The sequence below is a fragment of the Suricata suricatta genome, chromosome 12, assembly GCF_006229205.1.
Source record: "Suricata suricatta isolate VVHF042 chromosome 12, meerkat_22Aug2017_6uvM2_HiC, whole genome shotgun sequence".
Classification (NCBI taxonomy): domain Eukaryota; kingdom Metazoa; phylum Chordata; class Mammalia; order Carnivora; family Herpestidae; genus Suricata; species Suricata suricatta.
The window spans coordinates 31,149,838-31,164,947 of NC_043711.1; the positions used below are offsets into that span (position 1 = coordinate 31,149,838).

Consider the following 15,110-nt stretch of genomic DNA (forward strand, 5'->3'; position numbering starts at 1 on the left):
AATGTTGACAATTTCACATTGTTCAAACGAACAGTTCCCACCTTATGGGGTATGGTTAGGATCTGATGAGATGATGCACTGTACTTCTTAGCATAATGCCCGGCACCGAAATAATGGCTAAGTGTTAACTGCTGCTACTACTCTGGTGGTGGTGCTGATGGTGGTGGTAATTAAGATGGTGATGGTGGAGGTGATGAAGATGGTGGTGGTGAGGATAAAGATGGTGATGGTGGTGGTGGTGACGGTGGTGGTGACGGTGATGGTGATGTGATGGTGATGATGGTGCGGATGGCGGTGGTCGTGATGATGACGATGATGATGATGATGATGGCAGTAGTGGGAGTGGGGAAGAAGCAGTCCCAAATCCAAGGAGCAGAAAGAGCAGCAGTTTTCAGCAGTAGTTTTCAGGCTTGACTGACATTTCTGCTTATTTCCCCCTAAATATTATACTTTGGGGACTTGGCTGCTTTTGTCTCTACCAACTCAGGGAGGTCAATAGTTCACAAAAGAAAACCAGGAATCTTCAGGCCTCAGTGGCTCCTGTGTATTGGAAAGCTCCTCCAGGGTCACGGGGTTGTGTGAGGTTCTGCTCTCCAGAAGGTGGGGCGACTGTTTCAAAATCACTGCTCATATTTTTAAACACCTTGATGTCAGTAAAACGGTTTCTAATTCAATTGAGACATTCTGCCTATCAGCCGGTTATTTTGGATAAAACAGAGCATTTGTTCTCTGAAAGGTGAAAATTTGATGCCACCATGTTATTCAGGCTATTCCTCCCTGCTTGGAGCTTCGGGACACATTCTTCCCCGAATCCAGATGCTCTCACCTCCTTCCCTACCTGATTTACTCTTACAGAGATCTCAGCCTCAGTGGGACTTTGTGACATCTTTTAGGTACACAAATCCATCGCCCCTTCTATTATATGATCTCAGACAACTTGGCAATTTTCTTTCACACCTCGTGTGACAATGTCATTGGTCCTGTCATCTGTGTAACCCTCTGCTGAACACTGTCTTCCCCAGTGGATTCCAAGATCAAGGTAACAACAGGTACCGACTGGATCTACTTTATTTTCACTGTTCTCAAGACGTCGCCTGAGGGATGATAATCAAAGATACATGTTAAATTATGAACTGATCATTCAATAATTCATAATATCTCATTCAATGCATTTATGGTTAGTGACAGAGGCTTGCACCTTTGCCATGGGAAATACTATGAGTTTTCAAACTGCGGGGGGCAGGGCGGGCAGAAGGGGATCGCAGCCATGATGCAAAGCTAGCCCACCAAGTGAGGGGAGACCAAAAGGAAGGAAATACCGTTTGACTGTGAGCATATTCCAACTCGTTGTGAAATCTTGGAGAAAGGTAATCCTCCCCATGCTAATAACAGAGGCAACGTGGACCAGTCTTGAATTCAGACGTGACTAGCAAGCTGGAATGAACAATGCAGATACAAAATGGAAGGAGTTCTACGTTAGTGTTTGGTCGGGTCTGGACACTTATCCATCACCATGAGGTTGTGCACTCCATCACAGGTCCTTGGGAAGGCCATGGCCGGCGGGAGTGCTGGCATTCACATCTGAGTTTTCTAGAGTTCCTGGAGTTTGCAAGAGTGTCCAAAGATCACAGCAGTTACAGACAGGGCACATGTCAGTCAGTTTTCACTACCCAATCAAACTGCAATGCACCTGCTGGCTGTGGCATCTCTGCTCAATAGAGAGGCTTCTAATGCAGAACCTGAACCTTGTTTCACCTTTGAATTTCTATTACATAGAATAAATGTCTTTGGATGAACAAATGAATGACTTCTATTATTGCCACGTGGCCTCTCTCCCTCAAGAAAACAAAGAAGAATCCAAATCCACCAATCAAGGAAATTTCCACTCTGTGACATCTCCAACATCAAGAAACAAATACTTATTGAGTACTTACAATGCACTAGACAGCATCTTACACTGTGAGAGGCACATAGGGACAATGGCCTCAAAGAATTTAATTACCTGATTAGGAAGTATCCTAGTAAAAGCTTGTCTAGATCCACCTAACAAAAACCTCACTCAATTTAACTCAAGTAAGAGAGAGAGAGAGAGAGAGAAAAGAGAGAAAGAGAGAAAGAGAAAGGAAGGAAGAAAGGAAGGAAGGAAGGAAGGAAAGAAAGAAAGGAAGGAAGGAAGGAAGGAAGGAAGGAAGGAAGGAAGGAAGGAAGGAAGGAAGGAAGGAAAGAAAACAGATTGTGGAATCAAGAATAGGAGACAGAGGGGCACCTGTGTGGCTCAGTTGGTTAAGCATCTGACTTTGGCTCAGGTCGTGATCTCATGGTTTGTGAGTTTGAGCCCTCAGGGGGCTCTGTGCTGCCAACTCAGAGCCTGAAACCTGCTTCGGATTCTGTGTCTCCCTCTCTCTCTGTGCCCCCACCCCCAACCACTCACACTCTGTCTCTCAAATATAAATAAATGTTAATAGGAGCCAGTTTAGTGAGGTGCCAATGGACATAGAACTGGAGACCCAAGAAGGGAGCCACCACATTGTCCCATTTAGGTTTTTTCATCTACTTCCTTATCTTGCGCATGACCCAAGCTGGTGGCCAGACTCAACATGACATTATGACCGATCCTATCCTAGCTGACTCATCATGTCTGGGGAAGGTAAAAGATAGATTACATGGTTTGATGTCTACTTGGGCTGTGTGCAGCTTGGCCCCGAAGGTGTGGCGAACAATGACTGACATTTCAAATACAGGTTAAAGGGACCCACGTACAGGAAATGTAACAGGGCAAAGGACAAACAGCCGAAGGCGTAGAAGTCCAGGAAGAAAGCAGTAACAGTATTTGTGCTCTGCAGGAAAGGAAACAAAATGCGGGAGAAGGTCCCCAACTCTAAACCTTAGTCCTATGAAAGGACTCAAACCTTCTCTTCAAAGAGCCCAGATGGTTTTGTTAGCAAGCCCAAGCCCTCTAGCTTCCTGGAGGTGGTAGTTCAGGGCAGTCGCTTTAATTTTGTTTTAATGTTTATTTATTTTTGAGAGAGAGAGGCAGAGTGAAAGGGGGCAGGGGCAGCGAGAGAGGGAGACACAGAATTGGAAGCAGGCTCTGAGCTGTCAGCATAGAGCCTGGTGTGAGGCTTAAACTCATGAACCACGAGATCATGACCTGAGTCAAAGTTGGACACTTGAGCCACCCAAGCACCCTGCAGGGCAGTCGATTTAAAGCATCTCTGTCGCATCCCTGGCCCCCATGACATTGGACTCTGGACAAGAAAGGCCTTGTCTCCGAGACATCCGCAGGCATGAACACAGACACAGCCCCACACATCAATAATAACGTCTAATACTCATTTCGAACTTAGGTTGCAGATAGACTTCTAGGTGCTTCACACATATTAATGGTCTTCAGAATATTTCGTATTTCCACTATTGAGCTCCTACTGCTTACAGGGCAGTTTTCTAGAGCTTGTTAACAGTCTGTACGTGTTCTGCCCATTCTACCCTGAATATTTCTTCTTGCTTCTTTCAAAAAGTAACTGAACATGTCTAGGGTCGAGTTGAGAGTGTGAGCTTCAGAGTTAAGGAACAAGTAAAGCTGGATCCTAGTACTGGCACTTACTGCTAAGAGATTTTGGCTGGGGTCCCTACGCTTTCTGAGTCTCAGTTTTCCCATCTGTAAAATGGGACAATAACAGTACCAATCTCATCTAGTGTTCTGAGAGGAAAAATTAGAAAATGTACGGTAAGCTCTCCATTTTATCCCTTGCAGAATAAGCATAATCAACATTGGCAATTAGCTTTGCTATTAAGAAATTCAAAGCAGAAAGTTACTGAAGACCGAAATGGATTCAGGAAAGAGAGCGCAACTGAGACAGGGTGGCAGACAGGAGCGGGCCGGGATAGAGAAAGGGGGTGAACATGGGAGATCATATTTCTTTATTACTGAAGGTGAATGTAGGGTAGGGTCTGATACCTTCTACCTTCTGTTGCTTATTTTAAAAGAAAAATAAGTAAGTCTTGTGTTCGTTGAATATTTATTTCACTGTATTATTCCCTTGGGGAGCTCTTTCCTTGGTCATTTGTGACATGCTCCCCACCAACCAAGTTCTAGGACTCCGTGAGCGTGGGGTAGGGAAGAGCACGTGGACCAGAACACAGGAGACGGGAGTCCAATCCTGTCCCCTCTGGTGCCTGGACATGTAAATGGATGCAATCTAAAATCTTTCTAGCATGAATTCTACGAACAGAGCATCCTAGGGGAAACTTTTTCCCTTAATTTTCTCAAGATCAACAAATTACAATGACAAACTATAATCAATAAGTTGAGATGAAATAAATTAGCCCCCACCATATTAGGAAGTAATTTTCAAACATGTATCCTACAAGGGCTTAAGTTAATTCCCTACTCCCCTGTAGGAATGAAAGATGAAATATGTCCATTGAGCGATTCAGTTAGCCTTTGTTGTCCAGAGCAGGGGGCCAGGAAAAATCAAGGAGAAAATGGTCTGTGAGAAAAAACACTCAACAATGCTACTTCTTTTCTGTGTGTACGCACATATGCAGAAAAACACAAAAGGGAAGGTTCTAGACAGATACACCCAGACCTTGTAACACCCAGAGGGAGGGTCAGAATCACAATTAGGCGTAATGGTGTAGGGGAACTGGAAGTCTGTGACATACTAAGTTTTTTAGAGGAGAATCTATTCATATCTGACTTAGGTAATTAAAGTTTAATTGTTTAAATAGAAAACCTGGCTTAGTGCATATTTCTCCCGGGAACTGTAAGAAAGAACAGGTTGGTAGGCTGATTTCCCCGAGGCCAGGTCAGGGTTCAGCACCATGCCACTACTCCCTATCCCCCACTGCGTGGGCCCAGAATTTAAGAGGTGGCTGGGTCAATTTAATTATTAACTGAACTGAAAAACATGATTTTCTGGAGAGTGACTACTAATTTTGACATCGATGTCAATATACAGATGTCTTTTTTTTTTTAAAGAAAGCATCTGGTTGTGTTTTCCCAACTATTGCTAAAGCGAAATTTGATGAGAAGACAAATGTGCATAAACTGCTATTTTGGGGGACTCTTTTTTTATGTTTTTTATTTATTTTTGAGAGACAGAGAGAGACAGTGCGAGCAGGGGAGGGTCAGAGAAAGAGAGAGAGCTACAGAATCTGAAGCAGGCCGCAGGCTCTGATCTGTCAGCACAGAGCCCGACGCGGGGCTTGAACCCACAAGCCTTGAGACCATGACCTGAGCCGAAGCTGGACGCTCAACCGACTGAACCACCCAGGCACCCCTATTTCGGGGGACCCTTGAGAAAATAGAAATGAGATAAACAGCATCAAGAAAATGCGTGTTATAACCGCATGCTCATCTCTTTCTCAGTGAATTTCACACACACACACACACACACACACACACACACACACCTGGAGAATGTACTGCCCCCGATCTTCCCAAGTCTCGGAGCTAACTGCTGGTCTGTCCTGATCAAATCCACTGTAAAACCACAGAAGCTTACAGAGCCTTCCTGTGTAAAGCGCTTTGTACTTTTCTGTTCTGTCTGCCTCTTAGAACTTGTATCAAATTCTCCCTCCTGCTGGGCGCATCTCCTCGGTAAGAAAAGATTCCCGGCCTCTTTGCCTCCCCCTGAGGTACTCTGAATATCCAAGACTTCATAGAAGCTACTAAAAATAATAATACAATTTCAGGCACCTTTTTGCTATTCTTTATCAGTGACTGTGGGGAATAAGCAAACTATAAATAAGAATTAGGTAACAATTCGTTCTCACACTATACTGGGCCCGTGGAAATGAAGGATTTCTATAAAGACCAGGAATCAAAAGGTCACTCAGGATCATGGGTAGTGATGGGAGAACAGGGACTCACCTGCCATCTGCAAGGGCAAGAAGAGGGTCTTTAGAAACCTAAGAAACTGAAGGTTATAGAGTGTCCTGGGCATTATAATAATCACAGTCAATAGAGTTAGAGGAGACTCAGACTATACAGATCTTGTTCTTAAGATCTTGCTTAATTCTATGACAACTCAACCATTATGCCCGTTATACAGACAAGAAAACGGAGGGTTAGAAAGGTAAAGTCATGTCACTAGTAAATAGAGGAGCCATGATTTAATCAATGCAGTCTGACTCTAGCGTTTACAATCACGGTGACTACCTACTAGGAAGAAAGGAAGGAGGGAAGGAAGAAAGGAGGGAAGGAAGGAGAACAGGTAAGTGGTTAGTCTGAAAGAGACTGGAATTGAGAAATTATGGTTCGGGAACAATGAGCGAACATCTTGAACCCAAGCGATGTCTGGAGGAGGTGGTAAACATTAGTAGTGAGTTTCACGGAGCAACCAGAAATATAAATACAGCAAAACCAGACTGCATATACACGCCAAAGGAAGGCCCACTTGTTTCTAGAACCATAGGTCCTGTTCCAGGGACTATGTATCAAGTTTGAGCACCCAGAGGGTACCTTCAGGATGCCATGAAAGGACAGGATGTGCCAGGCAGCTGAGTTCGGCAACGCCAGCCCCGCGAGCAGACAGGGGAGCCTGGGTGACAGGGGCGTCACATCACATAGGCACAGCCAGCAGCCCAGAGCGCCAGTCCACAAGGAAAACACTACACATCTCAGGAATACACAGGCAAGAAGGTGCCCATGAACTCCGGTCAACTGGCTGCAAAGCAAATTGGTCCTAATACTGTCAGAATAGAAATCACCCCTGGGTAGAAATAAGCAACAGTGTCCACCGACAGGGACCTCCCTGGAAGGAACTAGTCATGACTCTGTTATGAGCCGCAAGATACAAACACTGAATCCTGGGATTTGCCGACCAACCCCTGCTTAAAGGTGAAGGCCAAAGAGATGAAATTTTAGAACTGAGAAATGTGTGACCAAGTACTGTTTCCTAAGGATCAGTTGTTTTATTTACATTTTAGGCCTTTAACAAACTTTCTAGGGGCGCCTGAGTGGCTCAGGTGATGATCTCGCAGGTCGTGGGTTCAAGCCCCCTGTCGAGCTCTGTGCTGACAGCTAGCTCAGAGCCTGGAGCCTGCTTCGGATTCTGTGTCTCCCTCTCTTTCTGTCCTTCTCCTGATCCTGCACTCTCTCTCAAAAATAAATAAAACATTAAAAAATTTTTAAAAACTTTCTAAGAAGCGGTCCGGTTTATAATATCGCAAGAGAAAATTGAAGAGAGGGCACAGAAAAGGAGAACGTGTTTCCTTAGTCAGGGAATGAGTGAAGGGAGTTTGTTTTGAATATTCATATTATTACCTAGAACACAGGTTTTTTTTTTTTCCTTTATCCCCACTAAATACATCTCGAAGAAATGTTCCAAGAGTTCTGGCTTGACTGGGAGGTTTTCCATGAGGAAGTCTGAGAGTTCAGTCCCACAGTTTAACAAAATTTGTTCAGTGCAGAACGTGGCTTTGTGTGCTGATGCCCTTTCCCTTTTCTTTCTATCAGACAAGCTCAAAGTCATGGAGCACTTGCTGTGTGCCAGGTTCTAAATGTTGAACAAGGCTTATTTTATCTAACACCCAAGGGGTTTTGAGGATACACAGACCTTGAGCTTAGATCTGTATTAGACCTGCACTCTCCAATACAGTACCACCAACCCCAAGTGTTTGTTTAAATGTATTACAAGTAGGGTCGCCTGGGGGGCTCAGTCGGTTAAGCGTCCAGCTTCGGTTCAGGTCATGATCTCATGGTTTGTAGGTTTGAGCCCCGCGTCGGGCTCTGTACTAACAGCTAGCTCAGAACCTGGAGCCTGCTTCAGACTCAGTGTTTCCCTCTCTCTCTGACCCTCCCCTGCTCATGCTGTCTCTCTCTCTCTCAAAAATAAAATAAAACATTTAAAAATATATAAGAAAATAAATGTATTCCCATTAAATAACATTTAAAAGTCAGTTCTAACTGGTTAGTAGCACATGAGGCTAGACTACCCTATATTACACAGTGCAGTCAGATAGTGTTTCCATCATGACAGCATATTGTTGGACAGCACAGTTCTCGGACTTCCACAGATGTTTCTACCCCCTGTGAAATCATTGTGGGCAGAAAAGCTGTCATTAACTGACCATCTCCTCTGGGCTTCAAGATCTGAGTCAGTTAGATAACACCCTCTCACCCTATTTTAGAGAAGAAGAAACTTTAGCACTGAGAGACTAGGTAACTTTCGCACCCTCACACAGCAAGTGAGTTGCAGAACCATGGAGTCTGATTTCTTTATTTTGTTCTTTTAATGTTTATTTATTTTTAGGAGAGAGATACACAGTGTGAGCAGGGGAGGTTCAGAGAGAAAGGGAGACACAGAAACAGAGGCATGCTCCAGGCTCTGAGCGCTCAGCACAAAGCCTGACATGGGGCTTGAACCCACCAACCATGAGATCATGACCTGGGCTGAAGTCGGATGCTTAACCAACTGAGCCCCTCAGGTGCCCCCAGGACCATGGGAGTCTGATTTCAAAGGCTTTTTGTTCATTCAGGTGATGTCACCTTCCCAGGGCATTTCCCCAAGATTCAGTAAAAGCACCACCAGAGCTAAGAAAGAGCTGCTGTGGCCCTTCTGGTAGACACGTGTCCACATGCCTTTGGGGTCAGACAAGCAAGAAGACCAAGCCCAGTTTCGCCATCATCTAGCTGTGTGACAATGACCAAGTCACATATTCACTCTGAGTGGACATATAGTGGAGACATTTACAGCATCCGCCTTGAAGAGCTATCAGGATTAAGTGAGACTGTACACGTAAAGCATTAGTACAGTATTGGGTACATACAAGCTGTTTAGAAATGTAGATATGATTATTATTTCCAGAGTGAATCTCTTTCTCAGTTAAGTTGGAAACCGCAAGATTCAGCTCACACCCTGCAATGCACATTTCCGAGTCTGGCGCGCCCCCTGCTGGTCACTCCTGAATACATCAGTCAGCCGGGTGTTCCCTGCCGCTGTCCATCAGCATTCTGGAGCAACTTGGTTATAAAACAGAAACGACCCACCAGAACATTCAGGAAAAAAGGAAGATTCTTTCACATTGCACACTTTGTGGCTCCTCTTATCTGTCGTTCAGGATAAACTTCGCGTTGCTAACTTGGCTGTGATCTTTGCTGCCTTAACTGCCAAGCAGATGGAGAAGGTGTAGCTCTTCAGGTGCCCGTTCTCAATGTCCAGTCCATGCTCCCAGGCTCTCCTAGCTGCAGGCCACCTACCAGCACAGGGTCTCCACTGTCATACTGGTGTCATCTTCACTCTGATGCTGAATTAAGTCCCACCTCTGTCTCCACATCCGACCTATCTAAAAGTCCTATTGGTTTTCGTCTCTTACAAATATTGAAATCTTCCTCCTTCTCTGTCACCACCCCAGTCTGAGCCGCCAGCATGGCCGACCTGGGCCACCTCCCTGGCCTCCTACTTGGTCTTCATGAATCTGTGCCCTCTCCCTCCAGTCCAGGCTGTAGCCAGCAGTACAATCTTGATGCTGGCCACGGAGCCCCTGGAACGTCCTAGGGGCTTTAAGGAAGCACCGATGCCTAGATGCTAACCCCAGACTAGTAAGTCAAGGTCTTGGAGATGGAGGTCTCTCGACATTCATAGATCATTAAAGCTCTCTCTCTATGAGAGAGCACGAGTGGGGGAGAGGAAGAAGGAGAGGAGGAGACAGAGAGTCCCAAGCAGGCTCCAGGCTGTCAGCACAGAGCTGGATGTGGGGCTCGAACTCACGAGCCATGAAATCATGACCTGAGCTAAAGTCAAGAGTCGGACACATAACCTATTGAGCCGCCCCAGCTCCTGGATGAGTCTTTTGTGAGGCCAGGACTGGGAACCACTGAGCGTCTAGTCCAGACAGGTAGAACTGGTGTCACCTGGAAGGTTTGCTCAAACACAGACTGCTGGGCCCCACCCTGGAGTTTCTATTTGATAGGTCTGGGGTGGTCCTGAGAATTTCCATTTCTCCCAACTTCCAAGCTGATGCAGAAGCTGCTGGTCTGGGGACCACGCTTAGAGACCCAGGACTGTAAAAACAGAACTTGGAACACAAACTCCCTATTCAAATGGCTTCTCATTACACTTACGCACATTTCAAAATTCTCCTACTATACCATAGCTGGCCTGGCAGGATGTGGCCTGTCCTCTCTCGGGGTCCCTCCCCCCCACATCTGCTCACACTGGCCTCCTGAACACTTACAGACCTTTATACCAGCAGTTTCCCACCCAGAGGGTTCCTTCTTCACTGCATCTCTTGTCTGGTTGCCTCCCAGTCTCTGAGGTTAATAGAAATGCCACAGTAGCCTTCCCTCACTGCCCTATTCAACATGGACCTCACCTTTTCCTTCCTTTTTTTAAAATTAATTTTGTAAATGATTATTTTTGAGAGAGAGAGAGAGAGAGAGAGAGAGAGAGAGAGAGAGAGAGCATGCATATGAGCAGGGGAGGGGCAAGGAGAGAGGGACCCACAGAATCCAAAGCAGGCACCAGGCTCTAGGCTGTCAGCACAGAGCCTGACATGGGGCTTGAACCCATGAACCACAAGATCATGACCTGAGCCAAAGTCAGATGCTTAACCAACTGAGCCACCCAGGCGCACCACCCCCCACCCCACTTCTCCTTCCTTCTTACGATCTTTCTCAGCAACCTGCTCATTTCCTTTATAGCACTTGTTACAGTCTGCAATTATTTTATGTCTCTGCTCACTTCTATTAGATCTACCTCTCTGCCAGAACGCAAGCTGTACATGGGCAGACTTGGTCATTTTGTTCGCTACCTGTTACATAACAGGTGCTCAATAAATGGTCATGGAGTGAAGGGTGGAAGAGAAACCCAGATTTAGAGAAGGTAAGCTTTAGAAGTAGTAAGAATACAAGCAGGAGCCATTTTCCCTCTGAGGTGGGTCTTTGAACGCTGTAGCTGTATCTCTAATCCATGCAAGGCCTTGGCAAGGCCCTGGCAGTATCTTCAATTTACAGAGGTGGGGACAGAGGACCCCGGGGAGGTGAGAGAAACTGGGCTGAGGTCTCACAGCTAAAAGCCGCAGGGCCAGCTGGGATCCCAGGCTGCCTGCTGCCACATTCCCCTGGAGGAGGCAGGGAGGGGAGGAAGGAGGGACAGGCGGCAAAGGGAGAGCCTGAAGAACTCTTCCCTCAGGGAATTTTTAACTCTAAACTCTCAGCCAAGGCAAAAATAAAAAACCCGAGCTGAAATCAAAGAACCCTTGCCCTACTTTCCAGCTCTCTGATTCTTCCAGAATCTCGTTAGAAGAAAATGATCAAGTAATCATGGGTGCCTCAACTTGAAAGATTGTTGTTTCCTTTTTTTTTAGTAGCTTGCTCAGAGCTTTTGGGAGAAAAGTGCAGGTAGGAAATGGGGAAGAATCTGAATCCTGGCTGGCTTCCTGCATCAGCTGCCCTGGCCTTACATACCAGGGGGCAGCTGACTCAACTTCCTTTTGTGATCACCTGCCTCATGACTGTATTACTTACGATAACAGTAGATGCTGTAACAGATAACCACCTCCCTCCTCAAACTCAATGGCTGAACATAACAGAAGTTCATCCCTTTGGTAAAGTCCAAACTCAGTGATCCCGATGAGGAGAAGCCCTTGGGGGACCTCCCATCATGGCTGGGGGAGGGGACAGTACATGCACAGTCTGAGGGGCCAGGGTTGGAAGTGGGGCACAGCAACTGGCCAGAACTCAGTCACGTGGTCACGCTTGGCAGCCAGGGAAGCTGGGAAAGAGAGCCTAGATGTCGAGGTTAGGGACTAGCCAGCCGGTCTCTGGCTCATTCCCTGAGCTCCGTCAGGAGCCCTCCACCCTGGCTCGCCTCCTTTTTCTGTTGGGAGAATTTCCATAATTGTAGAGAAGACTGTGAAGACTGGGGAGAGAGGCACTCTCATATTAAATTCACATCACGGAGGAAATGACAGGTCCAGGGTCCCCGTGAGAGAAGACTGGCGGTCTGGGGGGAGACAAGGGAAGGAAGGCGAGGCTAGATGACCAATCGCTTACATTCAATTTTAGCTAAGCGAGGACCACAGCTTTGTCCATTTGGGGTCTACCTTGACTTCACTTCGACACTTTTCAAAATTCTACTGAGAAAACATACACTGAGTATCTACCGTTTTAAAACCACAGTCCTAGGCTTCGGGGTTACCAAGAAAGAAACAAAGAGTATGATATAAACCCCATTCTTTACCTGGTTGAGGATTTGAAACCATCCGTCATAAAAGTCGGACACGTGGGAGCCTGGGTGGCTCAGTCGGTTAAGCGTCTGACTCTTGATTTCTTCTCAGGTCATGATCTCATGGTCCGTGAGTCGGAGCCCTGCATCAGGCTCTGTGCTGAAAGCCTGCTTGGATTCTCTCTCTCCCTCTCCTTCTGCCTCTCCCCTGCCTACACTCCCTCTCAAAATAATTAAGCAAACTTAAAAACAAATTGAACACAAAGAGTATTCAACATTGTATTCAACACATGACACAAATGATCACATTTAATCTTTATAATAATCCTATAACATCAGTATTATTATCCCCATTTTAGAGAGGAGGAAACTGAGACCCAGAGATGAAGTCATTATCCTCGATCCCCTGCTCTTATGAGGCAGGAACAAGTCTTTACCCCATTGGGCGGCTACTACTGCCGAACTACTGTTCTGGACACACACGGACATTAGCCCATGCAGCAGGCTTCCGAGAATAGGCGGTCTGGAGTTCTAACAGTTACTGAAGCCAAGAACAGGTCGAAAGTGAGCTCAAGGAGTTCCTGATGGCCTTGAAGGCAAGCAAACTATATGGCCTGGGAGGAGACACTTTGCCTCCCTGTTCCTCAGTTTCCCCTGGCCTCGAAGCTTCCTAAATTCCTTTGGTCTAATAAAAGCAGCATTGCTAGTGGCATCCAGAGGCTGTCATGGCTAGAGACAGGTCCTTTCTGCCTGTCTGAGACTTTGTTTTCCCATCTGTGAAACTGGAATGGGGTCTGATTTGCTAATTTTTCTTTCCCTAATGTCTGGCACAGGGAATAGAATAGAAGCTCAAGAAATCTTGGCCATCCCCTCATGTATCTGACGGCAGAACTGTGAGCGGTAGGCAGATTTCTAAGCTTCAAGCTGCCTCAGAGAGCAAGGTCTTTGAATCTCCATCCTGGGGGAGCAGGGGGGTCTGGGGAGCAGCCACGGGTTGACTGTAACATTACACCAAACATCGCCCCGGCCTGCCTTCCCCATACCCCCCCTCCCTCTCCATCAAGATCCAATCCCAGGCAATCTGGATTCCCACCATTCTCTCAGAATCCTCAACAGGCAAGTTCAAGACTTTGGAGCACAGGGTTGGAAGAGATGAATATGAAATATCCCCGCAGGCCTCCCCAGTCAGCCTCATTTCTTAAGGATGATTTTCTGGGTGCTCCCAGGAGCCATGCCTGCCTGACAGATACGGAACAAGGCAGAAAGAGCGTGAAGGAAAAGCAGCATCTTGGAACGGTTGCCTGGTTACACGGTGATCTGGACCACGTGGTCTCCTCCCCTCAGAGGGCCCAGGGCGGGCGAGTGGCTGAGGCTGGGAGGAACACACGTCCCCCGAAAGCAGGCGGAGGGCGGGGGGGAGGTAGGGGGCAGAGGCAGGGAAGCCAGCTCCCAGACACTGTGCCTCCCTCCTCCGGCCCCACCGTCCACAGATCAGGGCAGGACAAGTGGACATGCTGCCTAGGCGGGAAGCCTGCCTCACTTGCTCGTCCGCTGCTGGATTTAGGCACGTTTACATCGCCTGTCTGTGCCTCCCCCTTCCCCACCTTTAAAATGAGTCTACCGTGTGTTACTGGGTCCAATGTGTGCTAGCAGTACATACCTCACTGTGTTCTTGCAAGCCTTCAGACACGAAATATAAGAAAAGTGCTTAGCACAGGGTCTGGAGCATAGTAGCTTGACTATTAAAAAGCTAGTGCTGCCCAGTTGGAGCTGGAGGCTGATGGGAGGAGCAATCAAAAGTCCCGAGTCCCGACCTGTAGCCTAATTTGAGGTTCTGGAACAAAACAAGATGCAGAGCCCCTTGTTCAGAAAGAAGGGAAGAGGTGCAGTTCAAGGTACTAACATGCAAGGCTTTGGTTCCTTTGCAGACTCAACAACCACCAAGTGCACGGGGTGAGAGGGAAGTACAAGGCCTTTCCCATAGGCCCTTCACTCCAACCCACGATGCACAGGCGCCCCCAAAACGTGCATCCTCCGTATTAGGATGTACTGGCTTCCTGAGTCAGGGCCAAGAAGAGGCTCAGGCCTGCTGGGCTGCCCAGTGGACATGCCACAGACCTGCCAACCTCAGGCAGAAATGGCTGCAGTCATGCCCTTCCCTGAGACGCTGTAGGGCGTGTGTGCCAACCCTCCCCATCCACAGGCCCCCGGGGGTGGCTGCCGTAGGGATGGGGCAGGGAGAGTGGGGAGGAGCAGAGGGGGCCAGGCGTGGGACCCCCAGGGGCTCAGACCCCACCTGGGGAGGCAGTGAGAGGCAGGGCTTCACACAAACTGAGGCCCCCAGCCCTCAGGACTCACTCTGCTGTCCCGTAAGACCTCCCTTGCAAATACAAATTGAGAGGCAAAATGAGAATTTCCAGACCTGGGAGCAGAACACCAAATCCTAAGTGCAGGCACAGTGGCAACTCCGTCCTGAATTCTTGTCCTAGCTGTCACTACCTCCCCTCTGGGCCTCAATTTCCCCTTATCTAAATGAGGGGGGAGGGTATACAATTTTCATACCTTCTTCCAGCTTCTACTTTCTATGCATCCTGTCCTACTGACACACTGTGTGGTCATGGGCCAGTCCCTTCCCTTTCTGGGCATCACCTTCCCCTTCTGTAAAGTGGGGATTCGATGACCCTGAAGGGCTCTTCCCAGGTTAATACTCAAAGAGGTAACACTTCCTACTCCTCGCCCTTGTTTGAGGGGACTTGTCCCCTCTGTGGAAGGTGAGGTAAAATCTTCAACAGGTGCTGGGGTCTGGGTTTGGCTGGGACATTCCTGCTCTCTTCCTTCTGCCCACACTGGTGACTTGGGGATCAGGAGGGAAGACAGGAGTAGTGTATTATCCGCATGTGTTCTAGAATCAAGTATGGAGTTCCGAAACTTCCAGGT

The 15,110-nt window shown here is 47.4% G+C and overlaps 1 long non-coding RNA gene across 1 annotated transcript; it reads right to left on the minus strand.

The window, feature by feature from the left end:
• Positions 1-310: 310 nt before the first annotated feature.
• Positions 311-14,814, minus strand: LOC115275426. Its single transcript, XR_003901559.1, has 4 exons — positions 14,736-14,814; positions 13,834-14,007; positions 1,320-1,434; positions 311-1,094 (listed from the first exon to the last, which is right to left on the minus strand). It is a non-coding gene; the product is annotated as an uncharacterized LOC115275426 (long non-coding RNA).
• Between the last annotated feature and the right edge of the window lie 296 nt (positions 14,815-15,110).